The sequence below is a fragment of the Perca fluviatilis genome, chromosome 2, assembly GCF_010015445.1.
Source record: "Perca fluviatilis chromosome 2, GENO_Pfluv_1.0, whole genome shotgun sequence".
NCBI lineage: Eukaryota > Metazoa > Chordata > Actinopteri > Perciformes > Percidae > Perca > Perca fluviatilis.
The window spans coordinates 24560352-24572921 of NC_053113.1; the positions used below are offsets into that span (position 1 = coordinate 24560352).

The following is a 12570-nucleotide window of genomic DNA, read 5'->3' on the forward strand; positions in this document are numbered from 1 at the left end:
ATTAAACTCATCACATTATTTTAGCCCTGTGCTTTATTACACTTAACTGGGACACTAGGCACTCAGTCAAACACACACATTCACACATATTTCTGAACACACATTTATACCCAACTGCAGGTTTGCCATAATGTGTTTATGACGTAGCATGTTTAATTTGAAGAACAGGATGATTCATGGCCCCTCGATTACGATGCTTTATCATCCCGTGACACCTATGGCATAAGGAGGGGGTGTGCAGGGCAGGGAAACTGTTAATGGGATGCTAATCATCTCATAACCTGGAAAATGGGCTAACAGGCACAACCCTTCATGCAAATGTGTTTGTTTGTTTACATGTGCATCTTTATTACTGTTTACGTGCATTTCCTTTCTGTGTGTACGTGCGTGCTGGTGCGGTGTCCACATTAGCGAGCTTTTGTCTTTGTGTGTGTGAGAGTGAGTATTGATCTATCTCTATGTGCTCCATCACCCTGCCAAGCATAATAAGGAAGAATGGGACACTAAGCAGGTGCTCTCCCTCTGCTGATTTATAAAACATATGCACTGAGGTAAACACCTCCATCACTGCAAGGGGCAAGGCTTGCTAAATTAATCAAATTAACATGCTATAGTGAGAATATGTTTTTATTTACTATGCGTATGACCTCTTAAGATACTTTAAATACAGTTTTTTTTAAGGTGGTGCAGTAAATAAATCCAGGAATGAGCTCTTCTTAGGAAAAAGGAAATCAATGTGTAGGCTAAATGGGGTCAAAATAACCAAGAGTGAACTAGGTAAGACTTTGATATGAATGAGTGTGTCAGAAGGCTACATTTCAGTTTTTACACTACTTCTTATGAAACAATCCGATCGCAATTGTTTTGTGGTTCATATCCTGCCATCTGCTGGCTTGACCACCGTGAGTTGACTCTGAAAGCAGTTACGATCTCAGAGAACAAAGTGACATGAAGCTGGGTTCAGTTCATAATGTTCTAAAGGTTTAATGAGACACACAAGAATATATGTTTTCTAACAATCGCTCCATTCACTTTGATGACGTGAGTGTTGATAGATAAGAAAGGGGCACCAGAGGAAAGCAGGATTGAATCAAGGTAGCTTCATGCAGATACATCTTCAGGAAGGAAAACATTGTGACAATTTATGATACCTAATGGAACAGATGAGAGAGGTCTTGTCCAGAGTTTTCATAGAATGGAATGTAACAGAAAACAAAGCAAATGGTAATAATGTATATTTATTTTAGCCCCATGAAGAATATTTATTTGATTTTTTTTTTTAAACTTATTTATATATTTTATCAATTGTATAAGTTGAAACTTGCATCAGGCATTCTTAAATGCATAGAGGGTGGTGGCTCTTACATCTGTTTGGTTGCAATTGGTGTAATTCTGGGTTTTGTATTAGGCTGTTGGATGCGCAATATTTACATCAGTCACAACAAGAAGATTGGGCTAAGCTGTCAATCATTCATAATTACACTGCATTGATTTACAGACAGGTTAAGACAGACAATCATTTTACTGTAGGTTCTGCTGGATCTTAAAGTGCCCATATTATGAAAATAATTTGGGATTTGGGGTGTTATTTTGTGTCTCTGGTGCTTCCACACGCATACAATACATTTCTGAATGTAACCTGCCTTTAGTCTCCAGGTAAGCTGTTCAAAATCTGCAGGATTTTCTACATCATTTGCCGAAACGAGGGGGCTAACTGCTAGCATGCACACACACACACACACACACACACACACACACACACACACAGAACACATAATGTGCTAGCAGTTAGCCCCCTCGTTCTTGATGTGCTACAAAACACACTAGTTCACCATAATCTACAAAAGAACTACTTCCATTTCCCTGTTCTACAGGTATTCCACGCAAAGCTGGAAGTGCGCCCTCGTTTAGAAGAAGTCTACCGGCTAATTCTGTCTTTTACTAACTGACGTTAGAGAAACAGCTAGCTAGCTGATGTGATCCTTACCTAGCTACTGCGCATGTGCGAATCCCAGCAAAGATGGTACAGAAAATGAGCATAATATGGGCGCTTTATGCTCTATGTACAGTTTAAACAAAAATGAATACCTAAACAAAAGAATTGGTGCTGTCAAACCTACCACACCAACCAGTGCTTATGCATGTGTGCATGTAAGTCATGTGTGTCTCTCACTCTTGTCCTCTAACTCCCTGAAGACACAAGCTGTTGTGTGCAGGGCGATGCTTTTCAGGTCTCTGTGTGTGTGTGTGTGTGTGTGTGTGTGTGTGTGTGTGTGTGTGTGTGTGTGTGTGTGTGTGTGTGTGTGTGTGTGTGTGTGTGTGTGTGTGTGTGTGTGTGTGTGTGTGTGTGGTTTATTTAAAGAAGATTGGGACACTAAGGGTTACTCTGGTCCGATGACTGCTGTCCAATGTGTGAACTATCCTTCTCTTGTTATCTGAAAAAGATGCAGGTCTCTCCACCACCTTCGTTTTTCTCACTCCGTCTCACACTCTCCTCCTGTCCGAGTTGTTTTATCTCTCGCGTCGGTTTTGGTCATTTCTCCCTTCTCCTTCCACCCTAAGCCTTTTCCTCCACTCCGTCTGTCAGCATTCATTTTTTTTTTTTCTCCTTTCACCGCTGCCATTGTTACTGTTTTTTTTCCCCTTCCTTTACTCCTTGCAACACACACGTTTCTCTGTAACACCCTTTTTTCCTTCCCTGTATTCCACCTCCGACATGACTGTCCATCTCTGCTCAGAGTCTCATAACCCTGTCAATCAATCAGAGCTAATATAGTTTTATATGACATGTGTCCCTGTGTCATTGGCCTGTGATAGACAGGGCTGCACCCACCATGGTCACTTTGTAAAATGAACAGGGCCCTCAGGATGGAAATAGTTAATAATATATAAATCAGATAGATGATGGTATTGCCTTCCGTAATCTCTTCATGTGCACCCACGCAGTACAGTATGTGCTGAATGATGCACTCTGAAAAAGGGTGGATATGGTGGAAGAAAGTTGTGACAGTTTTAGTTTGTGTGTATATACGGTGCTCAGCGTAAATGAGTACAACCCCTTTGAAAAGTAACATTTTAAACAATATCTCAATGAACACAAAAACTATTTCCAAAATGTTGACAAGACTAAGTTTTATGTAACATCTGTTTAACTTATAAAATGAAAGTAAGGTTAATAATATAACTTAGAGAACAACATTTTCAGTTTTACTCAAATTACGGTGATACAAAAATGAGTACACCCCACTGAAAGTCTCTGGAGCAAATTAAAGCTACATTTTAGACTAATTTAACAATCAACCACAGGTGAGTGTAATTATTCATTACACAGGTATCCAGCAGACAGTTGACTATAAAAGTGTGTTACTTAAAGAAAACCCCTTCCCATTTCATGTTGTTAGCAATGGCACCATGTGGAAGAGAAATGTCACAAATATTTTCTTTACACTGTAAAGTTGAAGGCTACAAGAACATCAGCAAAGCTGATGAATTGCTGAGAATACTCTAGCAAAAGTGGTACTAAAATTTAAAAAAGATGGAACTGCAACCATCTCACAGAGACGTCCAGGTCGTCCACGGAAGTTAACACCTCGACAGCAGCGTCTTCTGATGAGAAGGGTCGAAAAAAATCGGCATGCAAGTTTACTGCAGTCATCTAAGGAAGTAGAAAGCCAAACTGGGGTGACTATTTCCCGTGACACAATACGGCGTACACTGCAGAGGAATGGCACACATGGGTGCCGTCCACAAAGGAAGCCTCTCCTAAAGCCCAGGCACAAAAACGTTTGCCAGGGCCCATGCTGACAAAGATGACGACTACTGGGACTCTATACTCTGGAGTGATGAGACCAAGATAAATGTTTTTGGAACTGATGGCTTCAAAAGTGTATGGCGTTGCAAATGTGAGGAATACAAAGAAAAATGCATTGTTCCTACAGTGAGACATGGTGGTGGCAGTGTCCTTATGTGGGGTTGCATGAGTGCTGCTGGTGTCGGGGAGCTGCATTTCATTGATGGCATCATGAATTCACAGATGTATTGCTCTATACTGAAAGAGAAGATGGTACCATCCCTCCGTGCCCTTGGTCGTCGTGCAGTTTTCCAACATGACGATGATCCTAAACACGCATCTAAGGCCACTGTTGAATTTCTGAAGAAGAACGGGGTGAAAGTAATTCAGTGGCCAAGTATGTCTCCTGATCTGAACCCAATTGAACACCTATGGGGAATTCTGAAGAGACAAGTTGAGCATCACTCTCCATCCAGCATCCAGTCTCTGAAAGAGGTCATTGTTGAATGGAAAAAGATTGATGTAGCATAATGTTGCCAACTTGTTCCTTCCATGCCTAGAAGACTTGGTGCTGTCATTAAAAATCATGGAGGCCATACAAAGTACTAGATGTAGTAGTTTTTGTTGTGGGGTGTACTCACTTTTGCATCGCCCTTATTTGAGTAAAACTGAAACATGTATAATCTAAGTTATATTATTAAAGGAATACGCCACTGAAATAATGGTTAACCTAAAACAGAGCAAATTTTTTTATAGAAGCTATAGTCCCCCAACATATAAAGGATGATAATAATAATAGGTTTATTACAACATGCGTCTAATTTTTGTAGTAGTGGCACTCATTCTTATTTGTAATCATGATAATTATATTTACCAATGTAATTGCTGTGATTTGGAAACATGGCAAATTGGCCTATTGGGTTAAACAAACCCAGGTTGGAAGAACTTTGCTACAACTTTGATATAACTGTAGTTGTGTTCAAACGGTGGTGATGATCATTATCCTGGCAGTATTTGGCAAAACAAATGTGTAAAAAGAGCAGAAACCATTAATCCGTTAATTTTTCATTCACTGATTCCAGCTTCTAAAGTGTTGGTCTTTGCTGCTTTTTCTCTTGCTTTGTATTACTGTAAATTGGGTTTTGGACTGTTGGTTGAAAAAAAAAGCAAAGGTCCTTGTGACGGACATCTTGCACTATATCCTGACACTATAGATCAAACGATTAATTAGTTGATTAATAGACAATGAAATATTTGTAAGACACAGCCCTACATATAAATGTAATTCCTACGAAAATAAGACTCAAGTAGTTTAAATAGTTTGACCACTGCAGGTGATTTAGATTTTTTGGTCTCTGTTGAGGTATCTCATGTTTGACTTTGAAAAGTCTCGAAGTGCTGATTGTCAGACCTTTTTATAGCCGACAGATGCTGGAAATTTACACTAGATTTAATATGATTCACCATTGTAACAGTGTTTGTTACTGCTAAAGTTACAGGTGCTTTCAAAAGAGTTAAAATGATTTACCATGATGTCTTTATTTTGTATATTCATTCATGTTAATGTGTCTGCAGTTTATTCCATTATTAATATTTTAAGTTATATGTGTGTGTGTATATATATACACATGCAGGCTTTTGTTGCTTTTGACTACAGTTAACACTCAACAATCTGTGTGTTGGAGGAGTTACACAGAACACAACATGTTTTAAGTGTCTTAAATTATAGCCGACAGATGCTGGAAATTTACACTAGATTTAATATGATTCACCATTGTAACAGTGTTTGTTACTGCTAAAGTTACAGGTGCTTTCAAAAGAGTTAAAATGATTTACCATGATGTCTTTATTTTGTATATTCATTCATGTTAATGTGTCTGCAGTTTATTCCATTATTAATATTTTAAGTTATATGTGTGTATATATATATACACATGCAGGCTTTTGTTGCTTTTGACTACAGTTAACACTCAACAATCTGTGTGTTGGAGGAGTTACACAGAACACAACATGTTTTAAGTGTCTTAAATTACCTATGAAATGGGAGATAAGTTTGCAATAAAGGGAGGAGACTTGCGCTAGATTTCCCCAACATCATATCTGAATATGCATAGCATTCCAGCTATATTATTATAACATGATGATTGCTTCCTGCACATACAACTGTAATTCTAATTCATTTATGACCGAATGGATGGTTTATGTAAACTAGCTCGTGAATTATTCATGGTAAAGATGCCTGTCAAAGGCTACATTTCCTGCTGTGTGTTCGTTTGTGTTTATGTGCGTGCATAAGTGCATGTCCATGTGTGTGTTTGTGGTTTTGTGTGAACTCGGTCACTGTGCGTGCGTGCTTATGTAAGTGTATGATTGACTAATGCATGTGTGTCTGTCATCAAATTATTGTCATCAACTCAGGATAGTCATTTGGGCTTGACCTCACGTAATAGGGTTTGATAGCCAGTGGCTAAGACAATAATTACAAACACACATACAGCCTGTATCAAAGCCAGCTGCCTAGAATAAAAATCATTTTAGAGCTGTTGTTACTAAAGAGAAGCAATTATATGCACACAATACTGTGCAAAGAGAAGAAAAGAAAAAAAAACAGAGGAAAGCAGGGAAACTTTTACTGCAATGGGTCAAATATTGTCCTCTGTTTAACAAAAGGAAGGTTCATTTGTGCTGATATTAAAGGCCTGAGCTGAATATGTAATAATAAAAGTTCAAGGCGCGACTTGGTTCCCATCCCTTATTGCATTTCCGATGCTGTGGTGAGTCATATTCTCCCTCTTTTTCCCTTCATTCGCCTTCATCCTCTCCTCTCCTCTCCTCTCCTCTCCTCTCCTCTCCTCTCCTCTCTCAGTAGATGTCACTGCAGTTCCACCACCAGCCAGGTGAGCGGTCGGATTGCAATGCATCGTGGGACAGCAGGTGACGATAGTGGTGACGAAAGGGATTCTAGGGGAGGGGAGAGGTGTAGAAAAGATATAACGAGGGGAGGAAGTGGGGAGGGGAGAGGTGTAGAAAAGATATGAGGGGAGGAAGAGGGGAAATTAATGGGAAGGGAGGCGGGGAAGCTTTCATTCCGCCTTTACAGGTAGCTCTGGTGGGTAGCATTGGCGATAATCTAAATAAACCTACATTTTTTACATGCATCACATGCATATCCCAGCCTTAACATATACATACAAATGCATATACAGTCGCACACAGGTGCATGCCAGAATGATCATGAACAATGACAAACACACATAACCCATTCCGGAGATGCAATTAACTGTCATGCCCCAATCTACTAGCAGTTAGTAATGAAGAGATAAAGTGTTGTGGCATCAGGGGAAATGTGAGTAAAGATAGAGGTGATGTTGACTTGTCTCTGTCAAAGAGATAGCAATCTGCCAGCTCTCCAGTGTTCACCCACTTCCCCTGATAGGAGCCCAATGTAATTACTTTATTTAGTATGGGAAATACAAAAATATCACTGCTCATCTAGTGACATTTCAAGTAATGTGTAGTAACATGGATGTGTTTTTGGCTGGTTGGTTGTAGGTTCGAAAGTATCATCCCCATCATATTTGTTAATTGTCGTCAACTTAACTCAAAAGAGCACATCCCTGCCATTTTCGTATTTGCTTTTAAATTAGTTTTACTTATATTGAGCACTTTTAAAATGTATCTCAAACTGTAGATTATTAAACCCTGTGTGACTAAAGGCCGGCCTGCTTGAGCAGATCCCTAGTGGTTGATTCAAAATCTAAATAAAAAAATAACATGATCTGGCCTTTGCTACCAGGACTAATGGCATATGTCACTTTGAATTTGCATTTATATTTATGTAATCCAAAACAATTACAGTATTTGTATTCAAATATAACAGATGTAGGTGTGTTTCAAGGTGGAATATTGGTGTTTATTACTTAACCCCTAGTACTAATAGTAATAACACTAAACTAGTTTAAAATGTACACATAAACAGTGTCTAGATAATGCTGAGATCAGACTACATAATATTTTTGTCTTTTGAAATGGTCATGGTGTCAGATTAGGTGATCATAGTCATAAATTATTGCTGCGATGTAACTTTGATTAGATCCCGACCAATCATAGCTTACCATCTTGTCTGACTTGTACATAATAGGTGATCTGTAAGATGCCAGGGATCGACATTACTGTTCCACCTGACAGTACCTACAACACATATACTGTATATCTGTAGAAACACACTTTTTTTGTGTGCAGATGGTTACGTCACAACCACAGGTGTGATTATTTTTTAAACCATGCCACAGGCGTAAGGGTGAAAATCAAATAGTTATAGGTGCACATAAAACTCAATAAAACCTGATCCCCCGTTTGTTTTTTTCCACATTTGCAGTTGTTCGCAGAAGAGTACTCCGATGGGCCAACATCACTAAACATGGTCAAGAAGTTGTCATACAGGTAAGAGAATGTTTTTTGCTCACCATATGGTCTAAATGAACAATCAAATAAATTGTTTGTCCATGCCCTGTGGGACAACACTCAGAAGTGTTTTCTGATTTGATGTCCCCAACATCAATTGTCTGCGTCTTCTAAAACAGTTCACTAAATCACTATTGAATAATATAAATTGAAAAATGAAGAAGTAAATATTTTTAAAATGTGACGAGGCACAACAATTTTTTCTTTATGTTTAGGGAAAGCTCATGGTTTGGACTAAAATAAGTACTTTGTTAAAGGTTAGGGAGTCATGGTTACAGTCAGTGGTGTAGTCGTTTCACCAACTGTCAAGTCCGAGTCAAGTCTCGAGTCCCCAGTGTTTGAGCCAGAGTCACCAAAGAAGAGTCTGAGTCGAGTCAGAGTCAATGCGCAATTACCTGAGTTTGAGTCCAGGTCGAGTCACAAGTCCAGAGAATAGGACTCGAGTACTCCATCACTGCCTGTTAGATATAAAAGTAGTCCGAAATTTCATCCAACTTCCGAGTCCTATTTCATAAATCCTCGAGTCCAAGTCATCAGTGGGTGAGTCTAAGTCGAGTCACAAGTCCAGAGAATGGCGACTCGAGACAGGCTCGAGTCTGAGTCCGAGTCCAGCACTCAAATCTGTCACTGGTTGCAGTAATAACCACACGGTTAAGTCAGGGAGAGGTCTTGATCATGGTGAAAAAAACAAAACATTAACTGTCTCCCATCTTAGTCTGATGTTTTTTTGACCCATCAATCCACTCTGACCTCTTCCCTACACAGACTTTGTTGTTCATGTCACCTTCCTTTGTCCATGCTCCTGTCATAGTTACTACAGTATAACATCCCACTGAAATTGTATTTTATATGATTTTACTTGACAAATTGATTGATTGGTCACTGGTGGGCTTTGTCACTTAAATGTAATGTATGCATGTAATGTAAATGTTATTTTATATGCAGACTGATGCTGTTGTTTTCCTCTATTTGTTGGGACGTCGTGCTATGTCAGTTGACACTATGACACAGTACACAAGATAGAACGAGCAATTGTCGTTCATATGCTAATTTTTTATTACAGACACCCTATACCTGTCAGGTCGGGCCATCATCGGGCTGAAACATCATTTGTGCTCTGCATAATACTGTTTTCACATGCAGGACCAACTGTATCTTACCCCTTAGGTTGATCAGCTTAACTTAGCAGCTGCATGCTCATTGTCAAATCAGATGCTCTATTTAAATGTTCTAATTAATCATGCTGGTACAGTTGCATCAGTGTTGAGTTTGCAATCCCCACTGCTAACAGAGTGTGCTGTTTTTCATTATTGCTATTTTGCTATTCTTGTATTCCATAGGGTAACAACTTTAGGCCATACCACAGGAGCTGACACAGACCTAAATGTATTCACTGATAATATATTCTCAACACCTGTATGGTTTGATGGATACCTCTCACTGGTGAGAAAAAAAATCTAGGCCAATCTGTCCAAATTGAATTAGCGCTAATGAAAAATATATGAATATCTGAATTCATAGTAGCTCACCTGGTTGAGTGTACGCCCAATATACTAAGGCTCAGTCCTTACCGCAGTGGTTTGAGTCCGACCCATGGCTCTTTGCTGCTTGTCGTCCCCCCTCTCTCCCCCCTTTCCTGTCTTCAGCTATTCTATTAATTAAAGGCCATGGTTGTGTACGGATGTGTTCGCTTTTAATGTGTAGTTTCTCTCTTGTGTAAATCCTTTTCAAGTATATGTTGAGAGAGAGAGAGAGAGAGAGAGAGAATGGATTTCCTTCGCTGCGAGTGTGAGTCTGTGTGCGTGAGTGCGTTGAGTGTGGTTGTAAGCATTCTCACAGTTCAGGAGTAGACAAGTGAAGAGGAGCATTAAACGCCCTCTTCCTCCACTAATCAGGGATTAGACCGTGTTTAAGAGCATGAGAGAGAACCATAAAACAAATGAGTGTGTGAAAGAGGCAGTGGAAAACGCCTATGAGGAAATTAAATGAATGGCTGTTTGGTGTTAGTCATGTCTCGATGTGTAGCAAGCCAGCTTTTAATGTCCTTGGATTTCTCAGTCCTTCACAGTTTCCTTTGTTTCTTCTTAGCCTTCACATTGGCCTCCAATACACTACAGTATTACTTTTAAATTCCTGCATATACAAATGTTATTTTACTTTTTGTCTGCTCAGTGATCAGTAATTTTTTTTTTTATATCAGCGGCCTCAAGTGACTTGTGCTATTGTGTGTGAAACAAAAAAACATTCATCTAATCACTCCCTCCCTAAGGCCGTGTTCAGACCGACATTTATGCAGCCTCCTCTTCATTGACACTGCAAGGGTAATGATGCAGAGGACTCTGTCAGAAAATGCAAGCCAAAAAGTTTTCTTAACATTTCCTGCAAAGCTATCCAGCATCATCAGGCAAACCACTGTGTTGGCTAATCAAGCATGCACGTGCAGCAGCTGCCTTCCATCACTGGGCTGTGAGGCAATTCTGGGAAAGTGGCCACACTTGGTGTTGCAAGATCACGTGATGCACAGTAACTTTCCCCCTTACACAATCATTGCAAAAAGAATGCCTGTAAAATGGTGAATATGCCTTTATGAGCATCAAAAACACCCTAAAATGACTCTGAATTAGAGATAAGATGGGCCCAAAAAATCAAGCCCGACCCTACCCGAGTCCGTGCTCGTTGTGTCCGAGCCCGGCCCGGTCGACACATTAACTGGAATATGAGCCCGATTTTAAACAGGGCAATTTTTTAATACATGGGCCGTTATAACTGACGTTCTCAACTACAATTCTGAGTTGTTTGAACTACAACAAGCACGAATAATGTAAACTTCGCTGTTTGTTTATTCAGAATGGAATGGATCGCAAATGGATCCGAATGAAGAAACGTAAAAAACAACCTCGACCCTAGCTCCCTCAGCCGAATAGTGTGGGTAACGGATCGAGGCAGCAACATAATCAAAGCCCTGGAACCATATAGGAGACTTTCTTGTCTCGATCACCTAATTAATACTGTCCTTTGCAACGGTCTGCATGCTGACGCACTGGCCGACAACAGTGCTGCAGATGGTGGAGACACGATGTAGCACAGTTTACCTCAAACTCAAATCAGTGCAGGACATATACCCAGAGCTACGGGAGAAGCTGGAGAGGCATAGCTTTCTCCCCATCGAATAAGGCTAAAAAAGTAATGATTAAAAAAACACAAATGCTTGATCAAAGGGCCCGGCTCGGTTTGGGCTTGGGCTCCAGCACAGAATCTAAACTCTACTCTGAATTATCAGAATTTGATCCATTAGTTTATAGTCTGAAAGAGCCATGGCAGTAGCCTGCGTTATGTTATGCTATTCATGAGCCAGCAGGAAGCCACCTGCTTGGCCAGATGATGTCTCTTATGTGCATGCTTTTAACAGGAACAAGCCCAAGTATGAAACAATCAGTGTCAGGTTATCTTCATTCATCTATAGATTGTCACTGCTATACCATTTCAGAGTTGTCAATTCCTCCCTTAGAATATTATAAACTGCTTTTCAGTGTTTTGGTGTCTGATCAAACTGTAAAACTCAGGGATGTTTCACTCAAACGGCCTACCAGGATCGTTTCATTGTCTCACCAGTTCCTGAAGCAACACGCCCCCACCAGAGCAGCTACTTGTGCTATTTTTGGTCTGAATGTCTGCAAAGTCTCACCTTGAACAAAACGGATTTCCTGCCATCCGGCTCGCATTGCAGCTAATGCAAAACTTTTTGGCAACATATTTCACTAATGATAACTTGACACAACTGGGAGAAAGGTGATGCCATTTTTGTTGCACGTACATAAATAGAGATTTAATGAGAGGTGAGAAACAAGGTATGAGAACAGAATGAGAGAAGCAGGGTAAACTGCTTTTCGTGGCTTTGTACTTGTACACTGCATGACAATAAAGTTGAATCTAATCTAAAAAAAAATCTAATCTAAAGATAAAGTGTGTGAAAGAGAGAGAGAAAAAGATACAGGCAGAATTTAAAGGAGAGAGCGAGTGGAGGAAGGCAAGGAAGGTAGTCTTCCTGGGGTTGTAGGAATGATTAATGTGAAGCTGTCAGAAAGGTGGAGAGGGGAAACCACAGCGATTGGGGAAGAGTCATGGCCAGGTGCAGAGTAAAGAATATGACAGGGAGAGAGAGAGAGAGATAGAGATGATGGCATCGTGGCATGAAAAGGTTTCATGAAGAGAGGGAGAAAGCAAATTTGTGTAGGGAGAGAACGGTGAAAGCATGAAAGGGGTTTCAGGAAAGACTGCTTAGAGGGAATGAGAAGAAGAGAAAAGGGGGTGAGAGA

The 12570-nt window shown here is 40.0% G+C and overlaps 1 long non-coding RNA gene across 2 annotated transcripts in view; it reads left to right on the forward strand.

The window, feature by feature from the left end:
- LOC120554296 overlaps positions 1-12570 on the forward strand; it is a 130931-nt gene that overhangs the window by 84821 nt on the left and 33540 nt on the right. The window contains exons 2-4 of one of the 2 annotated variants that reach the window (XR_005638361.1): positions 6657-6724; positions 8169-8233; positions 9318-9528. This is a non-coding gene — a long non-coding RNA (uncharacterized LOC120554296). Of the gene's footprint in view, positions 1-6656; positions 6725-8168; positions 8234-9317; positions 9529-12570 lie in introns of those variants that run through there. The other variant, XR_005638362.1, reaches the window with a different exon arrangement.